The following is a 20,179-nucleotide window of genomic DNA, read 5'->3' on the forward strand; positions in this document are numbered from 1 at the left end:
ATAGTCTCTTGCTGAGCCAACCAACAGGATGCCAATTAGTGATCACTTTCTAATCTTATTTTTAGTTCTCTAAACATCTATTTACTGGTAAACTGATGGAGGTCTCTTTACCCACTTGAATGGTCCAAACAACATTCAGCTGAAGCTGAATCAGCAGCCTGATTGTGAATAGGTAAACAGATAGTTACATATAAAATAACGACACCTTGTTAGTAAGCTGTTGAGCTGTCAGCGCGTTTCGCTCTCCTTCCTGGGGAGCTGATATCAAAGATAGAAAAATACTCAATTCTGAGGTCAATTATAACTTTTCCAATAGAATATTTCATCAAATATGTTCAAGCCTCATTTCCTACAACCAGTTGTAAAGATACATTGTCCAATTAAGCTTAAGATAAATATTAATTAAGATAAATAACTTAAACCATTTATAAAAGTAACACCTTCGGAACTGGGAAACAGACAGGCCTGCTATAAACGTCTTTTAAGAATTAGTGTGAAATTCAGCCTTTGTACCACTTTACACCAGCTTAATTTGTATTAATTCTTCAAGGCAGTCAGTATAAGCATACTGAAAACAAAAGAAAGCCATTAGGGAAAAATAAGTTTTTAAAAATTTTAAACACTTTTGTGTTTTAAACACTATTTTATGCAGCCAAGGAACTCTGCTAATTTCAATTAATGAGAGCTAGATGATATTTATTCTTACTGTCAATACATTTGTAAGAAAAATATGAAAACCCAAAACAAATAAGAACACCACAAATCTAGGTACATATATATGAACGTATGTGTCCACATGCAAAGAACAAGTACGCACTACATTTCTACAACATGTAGGCTAGATCAAATTTTTAATTATCATGGTGTATATGTAAATGTCAAACATATTAGCAAGATGCAATGGAGACACACAAAACAATCTCATACAATACAAAATACTTAAATGTCAGGAAAGCGTAATGTATTTCTAATTTTCACAGTCACTTCTACTATGTTTCTGTGTTCTATTCAGTAGTCAGATATGAAATGACATCTTTCAGAGAAATACTTAGCCTACTGCCCTAAAACAAATAAAAAGAAAACATTCCTTTTGTCCCCCAGGGTACAGAAAACAGAAAGATTGTTTGCTCTGGGTGGTAATTAAATGATACTGAGGACAGCATGTGTGTGTTTACGTACATGCACACATTCACCATTTACTGAGTTGTAATTAAATGATGTTGTGTTTGTATGCACACACACTTATCTTTGCCAAAGCAAAGAGCACAGAAAAACAGATCAAACAGTACAGAAAAATCAGCTAAGAGATAGACAGAATGCATCAGGTTTTAGCCTTTCCTAAATCTTTCATGTATGAAATGTTAGTAATTAATACATAGTAGCTCTTCAAAAAGCACAGCCAAGTCCTGGCAACTGTAATTCATAAGGCTTTTGACTTGAATACATTCATAAAGGTTCATCTCCTCTGCTCATACAAGTAATTATTCTTCTCATTCACACCATTTACTTTAAAGCTTGGCATTTCTAAATTTTAGCATGATGCTGTGAAACATTTTGAATCGTTGACATGGGGTTAACAATGTGACCAGAGCAGCACTAAACAAAACTAAGGTTGCAATCTTTGCTAAAAGTCATTGGCAGATTTATAACAATCTCTGAAGCTTTGCTAAGTTTGTACTGGTTGCACTTCCAAGCCAGTTACACTTACTCAGCAGAAAATGAATTTTATAGTTAACACACACAATCAAGGGACTCCATGGAGAATTCATGGGTCTATGTTCAAAAGCATTTATTTGTACAGCTATGAAATGTCTCTATAATTACATTTTATAAATGTTTATAGCTTATCTTTCAAAACAGCTGAATAAAGAGGAATTTAACTGAAAATTAAAGGTACTTAATGCACACTGAAAAATAGAAATTGAAAGGAATGTTTATTTTTTGTAAGACCTGTTAAGGAAGGAGGAACAGGCTGTCTGTCTGAATGGACTCAGAGATTAGACTACCATTAGAACTAAGACGTATGGACAATTTTTTCTATATATTCAACAGCTTAGAATTGCATTCAGCCTTAATTGCTGTGTTTCTGCCCTACTGTTCTTGAATAACTGTTTTCTTCTCTGCTTCTATACGGGAACTACAAAAGGTCATGTCATCAGTAGGGTAGGCAAATGATGTTTCCCAAAAGACATTTGAAATTAAAAAGTGTTTTTGACACACACTACTAACGTCTCTGCTTAGCAGAATTATTGCCCTTGGTAACAGTGCTTATTTTCAGATGAGTATTTTGCCTATTGTATATTTTATGCACTAATTATCTGTAGAAGATAATGTTTGTTCATATTACTTTTAATTTCTCTAATGTGATAACATAGCACTGGATTTTTAATTTCTGCTGCATATTCACCTTCTGTTGGTCCATTGATGGCTACATGAGAAAGTTCATAAACTGTCAGATTAGCAAAACACTTCTACTGAAATAAACCACTGAATGATCAGAAATGCAAAAGCAGATGAACAGTAAGGAAATATCCCAAGAGTGAGCATGCCCACCCAATTCAAATGCAGTCATGAATTTGCCTTTATCTGCATTTTGCCTACAGTCTACAGAACACTACAGAAATGGAAAACCATACCTGAAGTAAGTCTAGACACGCAGACAGGATAGCGGGTGCAATACACAGATTTCAGGTCTGTTTGCCATTTTCCCCACAGAGGACTCTTACGCAGTTGCCCATCTTGAGTTCCACAGGAAAAAAAACCAACACACAAAACCTGTAGATAAACCACTACTGCTCTCTGCTTCTGTGCAGGTTTTCTATGGAGTTTTAGGCAAGATGGCCAGTGAAGGTTTTGCCTCATCAGCTGCCTCTTCCTCTTGTCCTCCTCAGAACTTACTCACATTAAAGATTCAATAAAAACATTTTCAAAAGTTTTTCAACATCCATGGCCTTATTTTTGTTTTTATCCAATACTTGAAGTAATTGGGCTAACTTCTGTCTGAGTTGAGATTAAAATAAAAACTTTTTCACCCATCTTATACCACAAACTTTCTCTTGGTCAAGGCATTTCCTTCACTTGTCCTGGCCCAGTTGCCTTAGGTAACAATACTGTCAGCTCCTGTGGCCTATTCAGTCCCAACTTCCTAAATGCTAATTTTCTTCCAGTTTCCAGTATTGCAAGATGGGGAAATAAAGCTAGATTCTGTGAAATGCAGTCACTAAACACACTCTTTCACACCTGAGAATCTAACTTCATACTCAGTCCAGATTTCCCTGCATGCTCTTTTGAAAGAGCCCTGGGAATATAATTCCTTTCTTATGCCTTCATCCACTTCACACAGTCATTAGACCTGAAACTTTTCACAATGAAAACACACACAATACACTGAACTCTGTTGTCTGTAGAGATACATCTCATATTTGTAGCACAAGAGTACACAAAAGTCAGCCACACGCTGCTAAGTAACTAGTTCAGACGGCATCCCCTTCACTCTTGAGGCTGCCCAGGGAATAGAGATTATAGAACATCCTAATCTGGGACTACCTAATTTTATAACCTTACTGTTCCTTAAAAAGTCTTTTGCGTATGTCAGATATTTTTTAAAATAAGCCTACCAGCAAAGGTGAATCTTCTTAAGTTTAAGTCTCCAATTAGAATTATTGTTTGGAGGATTTATTCTAACCCCAGTTTCTACGCACCATAACTACACTGGAATTCAATATAACATAGCTGACAAGAGTGCCTTATTGATGGTGCTTTGATATTAAGTTTGAGCTTATCTAACAGAACCTGGGTTTAATTCCTAGAGGAAAGAGCTCTTTAAAAAAAAAAAAAGGTACAGCAAAATGCTGAATACTACTACTTGATTTCTGTAATCTGTTCTAGTAAAATGGCACCACAGAGCATATCAAGGCTTAAACTTAATATGTACTTGCTTCATTTTCAGCCACTTTTCTCAAGTTCATTAAATAATTCTGTGTCCGTAAACCTGCTGGCAACTGGATACTCCACTTCATATGCACTTCCTGCCACAGTGAGTTTAAATGCTATTTTACACCCTCAATTGAACATTGAAAGGGCAATGTTACACACTAGGAACTTCATGCATCTGTATTAATGCTGGCTACTGTAGCAGAGAACTGGCTTCCAAAGCAGCCCCAGAATTATCTTGTAGACGTTATTACTAAGAAATTGAAAAACTCCTAATCAGGTCACTCCTTCCAAAAATGAGGAAGTAGGCAAAAGAAAAATTGGGGGGTTGTTTCTTTTTAAAGTAACTTTTGGGGTATTTTTTATTTTTTTTCTGCACAATTATAAAGGATTTTTTTTTTTTAAAGGAGAGTCAAAAAAGAAACAAAAGGTCATTTTGCAGTACTATCTGACTCCAGGAACCACAACTTGTAAGGAAACGACCAAACATCATGGAGATGATGCACAGAAAAACTTGTGCCAGAAACAGAAAATTAAATGAATTAATTTAATAATCTGTCTGTATCATCACAGCTAAAAACTCATCTATAAAAAGCACAGCCCTTTGGTGCCCCACTTGCTACAGAATTCTAGCACCATCCTCACTGAAACGGGTGTCTTCTAAGACCAAATCTTCAGCCTGCAGCCTTTCTTACTGTCTACAGTTGGGCAGGGTTCACAAATATTTATAGATAGGAAGCACTTCACAGAAGTTCCTTATAATTCCTAGTTCTACATACATGAAAAGTTATTTGTTCCTCAGAAAGCTGAGATATTATTACATATATTAATAAGTATCCTTTGACGTGTATTTTTGAGGTATGTTGTATTTAAATATAAGCCTTTACCTTATAATGATCTCAAACAGCTATTCATATAAATAACAAATAATGCTTTGTTATTTCTATGAATACAGCAACGATTACCACAGCTGGACTCATTTGCAAAGAACTTCAATTCCTACCAACCCTCGTGGTGCTAAAAAGCATCTTGGATAACAGACTGAAAAAAAAAAAAAAAAAAAACAACGCACAACTTTAAAATATTCTGAGTTTCTCAGAACAAAGACATTTTGATCACTGTTACCGCACCTTTGAACGTCTACAATCCTGCTGCGTAGGAATGAGAAAAGTGAATACGAAAAGATGCCATCAGTCCCATCCTGTTAACGCATGAGACCATCACACACAGTAGCTGATACATGAACGTAGCTGAAGGAAACCTGCCTTCCACCTTCAGGAAGAATTTGGAATGAGAATATAAATTGCTCTGAGTTGACAGGTACATTGTTTTCCTCCCTTATTACAATCTTACTCTCATATTCCTATGCACACGCTTCTACACGCGCTTCCATATTCACTTGTCGGTCATGTCAAACAGAAAGGAAGCATCTAGGAAAAAGCCACAGTACTGGATTGGGGGAGAGGGGGGGAACTTACAACCAAGCTTCCAGATCACCACTGCCTCTGCAAGTTGATTACTCAACTCACGACTAATCTGCAGCACAATGCAATTTGATTTCAATTTCCCAAGGAGGTGGAGGAAGGGAGAGAGGAGAATGTATCCAGCTGATGAAGCTCTGCTTAGGTTAAAATCTGTGGAAAGCTCTCTGCAGAGAAATGCACAGAAGGGAGTGCAAAGGAAATAATGACTGTTCAAGTTTCCCCACTACGTTTTCCTTTATTTAGTTAACAAAAATATTTAGTAATCGTGATCATTTTGTTCAACTTTACTCACAATATCCTCTAACACATACCAAAATCCTACCACAGAAAAATGGATTTTTTTCCTAATAGAAATAGAAGGTGACTCAGTTTCTTGGATTTTTTTTCTTAATCAAAAATTATAAGATTTTGGTAATTAAAATTAGTAATGGTACTTGATATATAGCTTAAAAATATTTTTCCTTCTCCTGGAGGCAAGATTTAAACGTCTCTGGCACCATGACTGGACTAAATAATTAAAGAATTTATTTGTGATGCTACCTTAACAAAACAGCTCCCAGACATTTCATTAAAAATGCTGAACTTATTTTCAGTGTTTTGAAGAGGAAGCTTGATAGAGACTTGTATTTTGCAAAACTGGTTTGATTTATTACACGTACATTTCAGCATTAGATCATCAAACACTTCATCAGTTTACTTCCAATCTGATCTGTCATTTCCACAGCAATATCCAATTGGAAGTTATTCAGTCTGCATATTTCACGAAGTCCGGCTCATTAGTTTCTTATCTACCAACCTGCTTAATTACATCATGTAGTATAACGTCATTAATTTTAACAGAAGCTATATGTCATTCTACAGACTGATTTTTGTATTTTGATCCTGCCTCTAATAGATATTTTGATCCTTGCTACAGAAACTGCCATTCACACAGTAAGTGCAAAACAGATACAGCTCCTTTTGTATAACTTAAAGTGCCAAATGCAGCATACAAAGCAAGAGAACATTATGACATTAACCATGATTCGTAACAGTTGACCTTTTGAATCAGATCAAAACGGCACTTCTTCAAAGCTATATGTGCTCTAATCAAATAAAATGTAAAGCAACAAGGGACTTTCACTCAAATATTTACAGAGGGATGTTTTTAATTATACAGTTGAAATATTTCAACTTTATTACACTGGGGAGATTTACATGAGCTTATTATAACTTTATAGACTTGATCTGGTTTAAATTATGAAACTCCTTTATAACTTCCTATGTAAAGATCCAGATTAGAATTTCTTTAATCAGCTCAAATGTGTAACATTTGAATTAACCATTTTTACAGTGTGCTTTTCCTGATAGGGACTTAATGCACACACACAAAATAGGTATACAGATTTGCTCAACAGAAAAACAGTGAAGTAAACAAAGCAAAGGCAGCGTGTTCTAGCACTGTGCTTGATAGGCAATTAGCCCTTGGTATGACTTGGGCTGTACAGACTTCTTTTTAAAGAGTCCCAGTACTTCCAAGACTATTTTTGAAAGTGGTCTTCTAGATCCAGTTGTCACATATACGGCCTCCAAATCACCATGGTAATTCTGTTTCATTAAATCATCAGAACGTTTTTTGGTCAAAACTTCACTTTATCAGAAGTCCAACTGCTCACTACTTACCTACTTCACCCAGATTTCCATTGGAAAGGAAAAAAAAGTATCCTAGCTGTGAAGGTGACTCTCATAACTAATATACTGAAATGCATTTGGGGAACCCTGGATCTGATCAATTTTGAGTGATCTGAGATGTGAAAGCTATGCTGTCAATCCGAGTAGGGACTTGGGGCAGGTTTCTCAAAAGCCAAGTCTGTACCTCAGAATCCCTGACAAGGGAGTGACACACTGAAGTTTCCATCCCAATGGAAATGTAAGTTTTATAACCTCCATACTCCTACAAATGAAAAAATTGTCTGGTTAGCTGTATACGCCCATGTTATAAAAAAGCAGGATGCATTGTATTTTCCTTATTTTAGCCTGATCGAAGCACTCTTTTTAGGTATTGCCTTCTGATCGACCCAGCCAGCCATCACAACCACTGGTAACATTATGTGGAGCCTTTTGAGACAAGATGACTAAAAATTGCTGTCAATAGTTAGGATCCCTGTAGAATAGTTTCAAAAGTGACTAATACTTTGAAAAATTGAAATGGTTAACTAGAGTTAATTTTAAGACAATAGGTGCTAAATATTTTCTGATAAAATAAGCCTTTGTAAGAGGTCTTATGTAGGTAACTCAAAAATTGAGAACCAAAATGGTCTTTACACATATTTGAAAATTCCTTGACAGAGTGCTAACTGGGGTACCCAGATCAAGAAGCCCGTGCTTCGAATTCCTGAGTACAGACTGCTTCACTGATGTCATGAGGACAATCCTCATTGTATTAGTTTTACTAAGAAATTGGAAATTCACTTTAGTAGATAATACAGGTCCTACTGTTACAAAGGCAACAGCTATCATTACGTCTGGCCAATTTGCAAATAACAAAAGAACACAATTTTTCGAATATTAGAACACAATTACTCCCTAATACTTTAATGTCCAATAGTTCTCCAAGTGAATTACTCAGTGCTCAATGTCTGAAATTTCATAGAAAATATTATGCCACAAAGGCTTACAGCATACCATTTTCCCGTGAAGAAAACCACCCTTCTCTCCAGGTCTGTCTGCATAGACACAGCCCCTAATTCAACAAAGCACTTAAGCCTGATGTTTAATGCTTTATTGCAGCAGAATTCAAATGCACATAAGTGCTTTGTTGAACAAGGAAGGGTTTAGGCATATGCTTAAGTACTTCACTGAACTGGGACCATGCCACTATTTATAGAAAGCTTTTTGTTCCGGTTTTATTGTTCAACACTTACAGTCATCCTATGGCTTTTCCTTCTGTATACCTTCCCCTCACACAGCAAAGCATTTAGGCCTACAATTTTCTTCCAGAAGTCATAGGTTTAAAATCAGAATGGATATCATAAAAGCTCTGCCAATCTCATATTTCTTTCACCATATTTCCACAGAAATATGCAAAAAAAAATTAGGCTGAATCATAGGAAAGTCATGAAGCCAGAAGTCACATATAATAAGAGGCTGAAAAAGCCTTTCTCCTCCCCGCACTGAAGAAAGCATTCACATAGGAACTAAACACTAATGTATGCACCCGTAAGTATCCATTTCAACTCCTCCAAGTGTCTTTCAGTGTGCAATACTCTGTTCCACAGACAGAGAAATTCAGGCAGGGTCACGTCTGAAGCAGAATTTTATTCAACTTGAAAAGACATCAGTGTCGTACACTCGTTGCTGCTGCAGAGAGGCAGACGGCTAAAAGGCACTGAGTGGTGTTGTGAGAAGACAAAAATACTTCCAAATGAATTCCAGTTCAACACCAGTACCTCTGTATTTTCATTTAGAAAAATATCTCTCTCCATTGCAGAGGGATCTGGACCTATCAGCTCATCTTTCAGTGTTAATGAACATATTTTCACAAATCTTTGATTTGATTAACCAATCTCTTTTCACAGATATTGATATGATAACAAAAATTCCACATCTCCCTAAAAATCTCTAAATATTATGTCTGCTTTATTAACAATACCAGTGATCCACTGTTGTTCTTTTATAGATTTTATGTCCCCCACAAATATACATGGGGCTTCTATTTTTTATATTTATACACAGATTATCCAAAGACAGTGCTGTGCTTCTGGGACGCTTGAAAATCCGGTTGGATAAAACTGGTAGGTTTAATTGACATCCCTCATTTCAAACAGCTGTAAAAGGCATGTTTCCATCCAAAGTAATATCAAACATAAGACTTTAGGAATTCAAATGGTTTAAGGGGAAAGGATTCATCTAGATATTTTTTGAGAATGGAAAGAGAGAGGTAAAATGAAAGAGGAGAAGCAGACAGTAAAAGACAACAAAAGAGAAGGAATGACGAAAACAGCCAGCTCCTCAGTGGTGCGTAACAGTAAAGGCTGCGGCATCGGATGTGCCTATGCGCTGATGGAGGGAGGCTGGGAGGGAAGGCAGGGCACCTCTGCTCTTTCGTTTGATGCAGAGCCCATGCTGCACAGCAGTAATAGCTACTTCGTAGCCCACCTCCCACTTCCCTTCCCAGGAAAATCCACCACTGAGCTTTTGCTGTGGAAAGCTAGCAGAGAGAAACTCACTTTGCCTGATTCTTCCTGCACTCAGGGGAACAGGATCTTATGCAACCTTGTAAATACTTGCACATAAACAGCATCAAAGAAGACTCCATCATCTGTTTCTCCTGTAACTTATGACTTTCAACTCTGGCTACCTAGAAGCATTGGAAGGGGCAAAATGATCCCCCAAAAGCACATGATTTCATCAGAGCGCCCTAACAACTTAACCCAAAGCCATTAAAATCAATGAAACTTCTCATCGTTTTCAGGAGATACTGAATCAGACTCCAATGATGTTCAGTTGAATTATTAATGGTAACTTGTAAGCCTTTTATACCATTATCATGGGAAGATCTCTATTAGTCACCAATTTCGAGTGCAATTTTCAAAAACATCCAACTTATAGATGCACAAATCCCACTGACAAACCAACAAGACTTAAAATTCCATTTGGCTTCCATTCCTCCCCTTTTTAAAAATCCTGCCCTTAATACATTAAATATTTCTGCAGCGTTATCTATAGCTTATTTGACAGTCAGGCCATAAATATTACTTGGAAATGGTCTCTTGACAAGAACACAACACTTAGTGCTAAGTTTACAAATGTGATATTCCCTCCCTAGGGCAGGATGAAATTTTAACTGAAAGGGTATTCTGTTCTAGGCAGGTTCTTCTACTTGAAATGCACTGGTTCTCAGAACAGTGCCTGCAAGAACAACACCAAAAAACCTGATGTTTTCACATAGAGAAGAGCATTGGCCGTTTGTGTATAGGTAGAACCTACCACACTTCACTCCTATTTAAGTAAGCCGCTTTGAATAATATTAGAAATATCTTGAAGATACAAACAGTGCTTTGCACTTACAACAGTATTTTCTGTCCAAAATTCTCAGCAGCTTTACAAGTAGTGATGAATTAACCCTTGAAACAGGCAGGTTAGGTGCATACTGTAGCAGTTTAATTATTAATCTAATACAACAGCCCAGCAAAGGCAAGCAACTTGTATGAAGGCAGAAAACGTCCCCTAACAAAGCAAGTAAAAACACAAAGAGTCTTAGTTCCTCCGTCCCATGCCCTAGCCATCACATACATGCATTTTTTAAATCTTTTCATGCTGCTCCCTTGAGGAGGAAACATGTTACATTATCAAGGTGGAGCTGTGCTAACAAGATAAAGGTATGAACATGGAAGACGTTACTAAAGCTGGAGTTGTATTTTATTCCGATTAATAGGAAAGCATTGGCTGAGATTTTAAGGGCAGCAATACATTTCAAGTAAGCATTATCACAAGTCAAGAGAATTCACTAGCATATTGAAAGGAAGATGTGAAAGAAGCACAAAAAAAGAAGTGGAATTCAGGGCAGCAACTTCAGCAAACTCAGCCAAATGATTTTTAACATCTCTTGAAGAGATGATCAAGGAGTTCAGCAAAACTGATAGTTATCAACAAAGCCTGTATAAAATAGTGCAACAGATTATCTCAGTGCAGAGGGAATATAGGAAGCATTGTAAGAGACTATTACGGTTACATCCAGAGTCTTTAAAGGCTTTGACTATCAGAAGAGATTGTACAAAAGGTGAAACAAGAGGATTTAACAAAGAACAAGTAGAAGAGAATGGCTCAGGTATGATCCAGATGAGCCAACACACAAAAGGATCAACAACTAATGAGGGACATAAAAAGGCAATAGGAAAAGGAACTATAAATACAGCAGCAGTAAGCGGGAGACAAAGATAAGCGGAGGTTCTAGGATTTAATGGGAAAGGAGAGAAAATAACAGATGGTTAAGAGAAAGCTGAAGTATTCAGTACCTCCCTTCATATTCTTTTAATGTCTCCATCTAAAGGATAATGAAAAGCAAAAAATTTTCTAAAGTGATTTTTACCAAGAAGACAGGACTACAGGCCTGAAGAAAAAAGAATAGGCTAAAAAATACTGAAAGAAGCCAGACATACTGAGTTTGATAGAGAATTATGAAGTTCACTGCAGAGTACTTAAGGAATTACCTAAAGCCATCCCCAAACATTAGCTATTATATTCAATAATGCACAAAGGAAGGGTAGAGTTCCCAAAGGACTGTGCAGAGGCAAAAATAGTATGCAACTTCAAAAGGAGAAGCAAGTCTGACTCAAGAAACTCCAAACCAATCCACCTCCCTTTTATACCCAGGAAGATGCTGAAACAAGTTAAATCATCACATAAGCACCTGAAGGATCAAGTGAAAATAATCAAAACATCAAACCAATGAAATTTCCTTTTTGATATGGTAACTGGCCTACTAAAGAAGGAAGAAGCAGTAATAGGCACTTTATACTGGCTACAGTAAGGCTTTCAGTAACTGTCCAACACAGTATTTTCATAGGACAGTAAGGACTGATATGAAATCACAGCTTAGCAGGGGACTGATATGAAATTGCAGCTTAGTGGGTGCGAAGTTTCTTAAAAAACAAACAAACAAACCATCACACAAATTAAAAGTTATTACTAAAATTCACTGTCAATGGAATGCAATTTCACATGGCACACTGCAAGAATAGATCTCACAGCTGGCTATATATGTAAACAAATTCCAGTAGAGAAAAATGTTTGTGAAGTAAGCAACAAGGGTTCATATCACCTTAAATCCACAAAGTGGACAATATCAAAATTCAAAATAGAACTTAATATATTGAAGAACTTGTTGAAAAGTAAACTGCAAGCAGAGCAAGTGCAAATCTAGAAATCAAGCAAAAACACAAAATAGAGATCAGCTGAGTTCTGCGGGAAGGGATTTGGAAGCCACTGTAGACTGTAAGTAACAAATAGTATAATGGTATTTTTAAAAAAGGCATATGTCATACCAGGATGTATAACAGGAGTGCCTCACATAAAGTAACTTTTCCATTTTTGTCTACTCTCCAGAAACTTGCAAAACCAGAGTCAAAAAAAGGAAGAAAAAGAAATCACAAGAAAATTCACAGTAAATGCAACTCTGCCTTATCATCTTATTTAGCTAGGGAGCAATAAATGTCAGCGGTGCCAAGGAAAAATATGGAGGGAACACTTTTGGGTCACACAAAAAGCAACATAATACTGTATCTTCTGGAGGAAACAAACCTATTAACACCAAGCCCTCACAGACCATAATGGCATTTTCTTGTTCCTACTGCTCTCAAATTTTTAGCACTTGACACAGAATCAGCAGGGCTACAGTGTGTTACACGTTAATTTTTCAGAGTATTTAACCTTTCAAGAAGAATCATTCTACCTCTTCCAGAATTATTCTTATGTCATTTGCACATTTAGCCAAAAATGGGCCTAGTTTTTGTCAGGGCTTTTGGACACTTGGTACTTACTGTAATTAAGAAGAACCCAGTAACATGGAATAGATCTTTTCCAGATAAAATTTGGACATTTTGTCTTCATGTAATTACTTTCTACTATTTATAGGCCAAAACTCATGCCAGTCTTCTATTTTTAGTCCACAAAAACTGATTTAAAGCTAGTAAAATACTTCACACATTAGAAAAATGCTGGTGAACATGTAGATTTTGTAGAATAAAGCAGTGCATTAAAACTACACTTGAACTTAAGACTACAACTTCAATGCAGCAAAGCAGTTGCATATACACCTAATATTGACACCAATTAGTTTTTTGGTGTAAGTTTATTCTCAAAACTACCATTTGGCTTTTACTGTGACTGTAGGTCAGCACCTAAAAATGCACAGATCAATTTCCTCATATGACAAAGAATAAAAATCTTCATTTTTTTGGAATAAACTGAATTTACCTTAAGCTTCAGCAATTGCCATCAACAGAATTGCTAAGAAATCTGATGATAGCAAAGAACGTTTCTGCTCTTGATTATCATAAATCTCCTCATTTAATACTCCTGCTTAAAAACATTTCGGGACGCCTATTAGAATCTTTTCTAGGAACCCATCAACCTATTGGGAGTTTCCAATTTTGGTTACAGAGAACATTCCCTGAAAACAACCTTCCTGTTATTTCAATCCTCTTAAACATTATTATCCTGTTTAAATAATAACAATATTACAAAAAGGTTTAAAATACCAAGAAAATACCTGCATTACAAAATCTGAAATGCTGGATAGGCCCATATATTGGAATATTTTGTATGTTCTGCTGAATGCAATCACATCTTCCATGATGGAAGACTTCCCATTAGTAGGAATAACTTCCACTGATGAAGAACCACTAGTCAATAAGCAGGATAGAATATATATGATCAGCAAATACATTCAAGGTGACACTGTGACTTTTGCACAGTAAAGCTATCCAGAGGCTTGAAAAGTATCTCCTGCTCATAACAACATATCAAAAGGAATATGCTAGGTGTTAGCCTCACTGTTAATGACCAAAAAAAAGCTCCTATTTACCTGAAAACTCCTGAATCCTAAAGCATTTTAAGAAGAGATGCATGTAATATGAAGTCCACATCAGCAGCTGCAATATTTGTAAACACTCTTCATCCCTGCTGGAAGATTTTATATTAGAAGCACTTTTCATTAAGTTCAATATAAGTTATTTTAGGCATATTAATAAATAAATTAGGCTAAAGGTAATTCCCCAAACACTATGGAATTAATGACTTATTAATCTTAGAAATATAAATGCTGAACAGAGACAGCTTCAGTATTCTGGGCTCCATACTGCACAAAGTTTTTCAAAATTTGAAATGCACATCCAAGGCTAAACTGCTGCTAAGCTTGGTGGGTGTGAGGGGGAAACGCGATTCAGTCTTGCACCTCCAAATCCTGTCCCTTCAACAATTAAAATCAATCCTTCCTTGATGGATTTGCAAACCTATGTGATGATTTCCATATATATATATACACACAATGCATACATAATCAGACTACTACACACAGGCAGAACATAGTACCTCCTTCACAAGAAGCCCCAGTGAAAGAAAGCAGTTTTGGTTTTGAAAAACCCAGTACTATTACTTTTTAAAGGTGTTCCACTATACATACAATGAATAAATTCATTGTGCAAACAAAGATTCTTGTATTATGACAACTGTACTACCTAGTACACAATATCACTGTTGTTGCTCTTTCCCAGACGTTCAGAAATTGCACCACAACGTTGCCTTCACAAGTATTTGGCACTCCAAATATGGCAACTTCTGGAAGCTGAGCAGTTCTTGGGACGTATGGCCTTGAAACAGGAGTGATGGGAAGACTATAAAATCTGCCAGCAATGTGAGGCCTTTAGATCAGAAGAGAGAAATAGCTGAAAGCAGGTAAATAAGCTTCCACAAGAGGATTGCGATTGAGGCTATGAGGGCACTGACCTGAGCGTTCAGACTGAAGAAACTCAAGCTCTTCAGAAATCATGTCTTTTTCTGCACACTTAAACGTATGCAACGAACCCTCCAAAGTACACTTCCTATTGTACGTGTTAAATATGTAGCAACTTCTGCCTCCAAGAAACATTTAAAGCCTTTCTGGTTTACATTCCAGTGTGTGGAGGGCATACCTGCAGCACATCAGCTATTTTATTTATATGTTACAAAATATTCAGGAATTCTGAACGTAAGGTTCAAAATATGTGAAAACAAGGCCTTTTACACAATGACCTTTAGATACAAGTCCATGCTGATGTGTATGGGGTGACCCAGGAAAACGTCAGTTAATGCATCACTTAGGATATGCTATATTAGATCCAATACACATGAAAGAGTTGGTCACACCTATAAAATGGAAGTCTGAAATATTTCACTACTAAATAACTCCATTTGTGGAAGATTAAACTTTTTCAGAGCAGGCTTTGGCAAAAAATAAGCCTTTCTGATGTAACCAATACTTTTGTAGCATGAATATACCGAGACCAACATGTGTCAGCCACTATGACACACATTACTGTCAAGTCTACTATCTTATTACACGTAAATATTATTTGTCCACACTCCCTTTTCCTTTCTCAAAGATTTAATTTTTTTTTCTTTTCAGATAATTAAAACTATTTTATCCTTTTGCATTTGCTACTTCTATTCTTAAAATAAACAGTCTGCATTTATACTTATCTTTACTTAGTTAGTTTTTACATATTTTTTCTTTCAAAGGACAACTTAAGTTCCACTTTGAATTTTGCAAATTGCAAATACTTAGTGCACAGTATACATTATATGTAAAGCTTTGTTTTCAAACAGAATTCTTAAGTATATCTGACATACACATTCCAATGGTAAGCTTCATCAGAAGTTTGAACTGCGTTCAAATGTTTATTTTAAAAGATTTCAGCAGCCACACAATTTTGTTTAAATGTAAACATTCTTCCTGTTCCAAATTATCTCCTCCACTATCACCTCCCATCAGACTGTCACTAGAACAATCACTTAACTCTTGTATAATTACTTTGCTTTTCCTCATGGTCAACACAGATATTTTTCCCCAACTGCACTCATCACCCTGCACCTATTCTGAAGTTACAATGCAAGTTTTGGGGTATTTTGAGCATTAGAATTTTCTTTGTAACCTCACTTTCTATACTTTAAACTGTCTATTATAAGTTTTGGACAAATAACCAGAATATGCAGGTTTTGTTGATGTAGATAAACTCTAAGCTAACACCTAGAGGTTATCTACATTCAGACAAATAGTCCTACTTTCTAGTCACATCACTAAAGTTACTGTGGTGATTTGCAGCACTTTATTCTTAGCTAACAAAGAGTAAGGATCCAGACAAATGCACCAGGTTTGACTCAGCCATCTACAGAGAGGCAGCTAATGCTATCTGAGGTGCTCCCCTATTGTGTCTGATATGGGACATAGTGAAGACTCGAAGCCCTCTGAAGTGGTCTGAAAGGCCAAGAGGGTACCCTGGGGCATCTCAAATGACCAAAAAACCAAACCAAACCTACTGGCTATTATAACAGTCCATTCGCTCTCCCCATTGCACTCCCCCAAAATGAATCCCATTGACGTGACAGCACTACGGGACACCATATAAGTATACCCATTATCTCCCCATGGAACTTGTCAAAACCAATAAAAATTTACTTAGCATAATCAGGAAATAGGCAATTGAATGGTTAAAAGATATGGTTTGGATAGAGACATGCCAGAAATTTGGCTCAATATCACAGTCAATAGCCTGGATAATCAAGAGGTTGTGGTCCTGGATTTATAGCATGTGAGCAAAGGACAATACTGGTAATGATATCAAATACGAAGTAAAGGTAACATAATACCCTGCATTGTAAGATTAAACAAAACATTAATTCCATTAAATGTTAAAGTGAAAATGTTAATATTGACACTAAACTGAACAGTTAATACATATTCTTTTGCTTTAGGAAGAACTTATAGCAACACTCACTTTGAAAATGGAGCTCACCATCAGATCATAAAGTCATTAAAAAGAATACTGAGCTAGTTTATTAGCAAGATACAGACACATACACAAGCAACCGCTTCTTCACATAAAAGTCATGAAAATGCTGAATTCTATTTGAGCCACCACATGAAAATTAGTCACATGTAAATGAGTGGACAGGATCAGAAATGAAGTGCTACTTGCAAACATGACCGTATGCATGCAGTCCCACTCAGTTTCAAAGAACTGCTTACGTAACTAAGGGTTTGCAGTATCTACCAGCAAGATTTCTTTAAAAGATTTAAAGATTCTTTAAAACATTTCTTTTTACTGTCTGGGAGTTGGTTACAGCAGTGTCAACTTTCACACTGTTTATAAACTTACATTTTAGTTTATTTCAGCAGCAGTGAAGTCCTACTCTACACCATTGCTTTCAGCTTGCCTATCTTCCTAGCACCTTATCTTGGTATCCATGATTCTCAAATATGACTTTACTACAAAATACGCTTTAAATAAAAAGAAAGTAAAGAAAGTATTAGCACAGGATTAAGTTGTGTTGGTGTAAAGTGATAAAACAGCACAACAATAAGAAGGAAAAAAAATACAAGCCAAAATGATCAGCAAGAAGTACACAGAAAGAAGTAAACTTTTTGACAGTTTAATTTAGTAAAAGAGATGTTTCTTCCACCTGCAGTACAACAGGCCTTTCAAAGATACGTAATGGAAGACAGTGTTCCTTCTTTCACATTTCTAGTGCAGTCTCTAAAACAAAATTTTAGAAAAATAATCCATTATGTTCAGTGATGACAGGAAAGCACGACCCCTGACGACATCCGTGCAAAGGTGGTGGCGACGGGGACTCCAGCTGACACCTGAGCCGGGATCCAGGGGCACCTCGGCGGGTGGTTTACTGGGTGACCCAGGGAAAGTTATCTTCCACCGCAGTTTTTCTCGGGCTCTAAGGTGCTCTTAACACTTCACTGGAGTACTGCGAGGCTTTGAAAACTACGGCTTGTAAAACATATTTAAATCCCGCAGTGGAAAAAAAAAAGAAAAAAAGCCCCAACCCCGCCGTACCGGAGCTCAGCTGAAGGCGCAGGAGCTGGGCGGGTTCCCCCGCCCGTGGGCACGGCGGCGACGGCGCTCCCGAGGGGCTTCTTCCATCAGCTCATCATCTCACACAACCCAGCCGAAGGAGCGGGACTGAGGGGCAGAAACCTCCTTCTAACTCTCCCAAATAAATATTTCTCAGAAGAGCGTCACCTTCTGAAACTTGGCGCCCCAGAGCCCGTCCCCGGGGTCGCTCAGGCTCCCGCCAGCCGCAGCCCCCCGCCGGGCGCGGTGCTGCCGGGCGCGGCGACGCTCGCCCGGGGACCGCTGTGCCTCGGGCGGGCCAGCACTGGGCTTCGCTGCCGCCACCCAGCTCCCAGCCTTCTGGCTTCCCGACAGGGCACGGGAGAGCTGCGCGCTCCTATTCCTGTCACTAAAGAAACCGCCGGGCTTGAAGCAGACCGAGACCGAAGGGTTGTGTGAGGTGGTTTTACCCCGCGGCAGCGCGGCCGGCTGCCACACAGCCCTCCCGTCCCGCAGAGCGAGCCCTCGGCAGAGCCGTCTCCATTCACCGCCCGACAACATCCCTCAGCCGCCTCCCGCTGCCCCCAGCACCCCTCCGGGGCAGGCTTGGCCCCGGCGGGCTCCCGCCACCGCCGCCCCAGGCAGCGCTCCCCCGATGCCCCCCGCGCCTCAAGGTCACCTCAGCGCGGGGCAGCCCCCGGGGGTCGCCGCTCCCCACAGCCCCCCCCCACCCTGCGCCGGTGGAGCCGGGCCGCGCCAGGCTCTGGCTCCCGCTCCTACCTGAGCCGGCGAGCGGAGCGGAGCCGAGCCGAGCGGAGCCGAGCGGAGCGGAGCCGCCGGGAGCGCGGAGGCGGCCGCTGTCCCCTCAGCGGCGGCGCCCGGGGAGTCGGGCCGCGCACGGCGCCTCCCTCCTGCGCCGGGCCGCTGCGCTGCGGTGGGCGGCGGCGGCGCTCCGTCAGACTTAGCGGGGCCGCGGCGAGCGGGGAAACCCTGGGGGAGGGAGCGGGGCGAGCGGGCAGGCAGTGCCTCTCCCCTCCCCGCCGAGGTGCCGGCCCCAGCGGAGCCTCGCTTCCCCCGGCAGGGCTGGTGCTCCCCTCAGCGGGGAGAGGCCGGCGCCGCGCCCAGCTCCGCCGGGGCTCCAGGAGGCGCGCAGCGGCGCCCCCACCTCCGCGCCTCGGCCCTGGCTTCCCGCCCGGGGCACCCCTCAGGGCCGAGAGCCCCGCGGAGGAGTGCTGGGGCCGCCGCAGGGATCAGAGGGCCGGAGAAGGGGCGTCCTGAGGGGGCGTGGGGACACCCCCCCCCCAGTTTTATACTGTTCAAGTTATTACGTTAAAATTTGCCTCTCACACCGCGGGTGCTCGCAAGATGTCGGGGCAGTGGCGGGAAACGCGCGGAGACGCCGTGCAGGTGAGGGCAGCTCTGACCCCACCTCAGAGAGAGCGGATTTAACCGCGGCTGTCAATAGTAAAGGTTTGTCGCCCCCCGCTTTTTTTTTTTTCTTTTTTCTTAATACTCACAGTTTTTAGTCAGAATTCCCCAAAAATCGCAAGGAGAAGGCCTGACCCTGATTCTGAGACATGGAGAGTCCTGCCCGGGGACATAGGACCTGTGGAAAAATGTATGTATATTTTCACTTTATGAAGGAAGTACGATGTACAGATGATGTACATTACATAGACTGAGGAACTAACATTCCAGTATTAGAAAATTAGTCAAACCCCCCCCCCAACATAGATTTGAAGATACTACTTTTCCTCACAACATTGCCAAAAAGAGGATGGCATCTCTGAAATGCTTCCAGAGTAGTTGATGTATTTAATCAAACCTTCCTGGTTTTACACATAAGCTTAAATTAGATTTCATAACAGTTCTGTTGTGCCATATAATCTTTTCACCATGAGAGTTAAAACCAGTTACCGAATGCCTCCAAAGCTGAACTGAAATAGAGCAAATTTTGAACAGCAAAAAAAAAATATTTGGTAGATAGGATAGATTTTTGTTTGGTGTAAAGGATTTCTACACATCACACAACACCTGTAGACTGCTACAGCGAACAACACTAGCATTTTACTTGGAAAACTGGAAATCTTCCACTGCTTTTTATTGGTGAGTAGCAGTGCTGGCCAGCCCTGGTTATTTGAGAGATGATACACTGTTAATTATATTCTGATTACTATC

At 39.2% G+C, this 20,179-nt stretch overlaps 1 protein-coding gene across 1 annotated transcript in view; it reads right to left on the reverse strand.

The window, feature by feature from the left end:
• The window catches only part of ATP2B2 (ATPase plasma membrane Ca2+ transporting 2), a 440,022-nt gene extending 421,091 nt beyond the window's left edge, over positions 1-18,931 (reverse strand). Inside the window, exon 1 of the mRNA XM_072875775.1 lies at positions 18,782-18,931. The gene's annotated coding sequence lies outside the window, so the exon portion shown is untranslated. The remainder of the gene's footprint in view (positions 1-18,781) is intronic.
• Positions 18,932-20,179: the final 1,248 nt, after the last annotated feature.

Source organism: Ciconia boyciana, chromosome 11 (assembly GCF_034638445.1).
Source record: "Ciconia boyciana chromosome 11, ASM3463844v1, whole genome shotgun sequence".
Lineage (NCBI taxonomy): Eukaryota > Metazoa > Chordata > Aves > Ciconiiformes > Ciconiidae > Ciconia > Ciconia boyciana.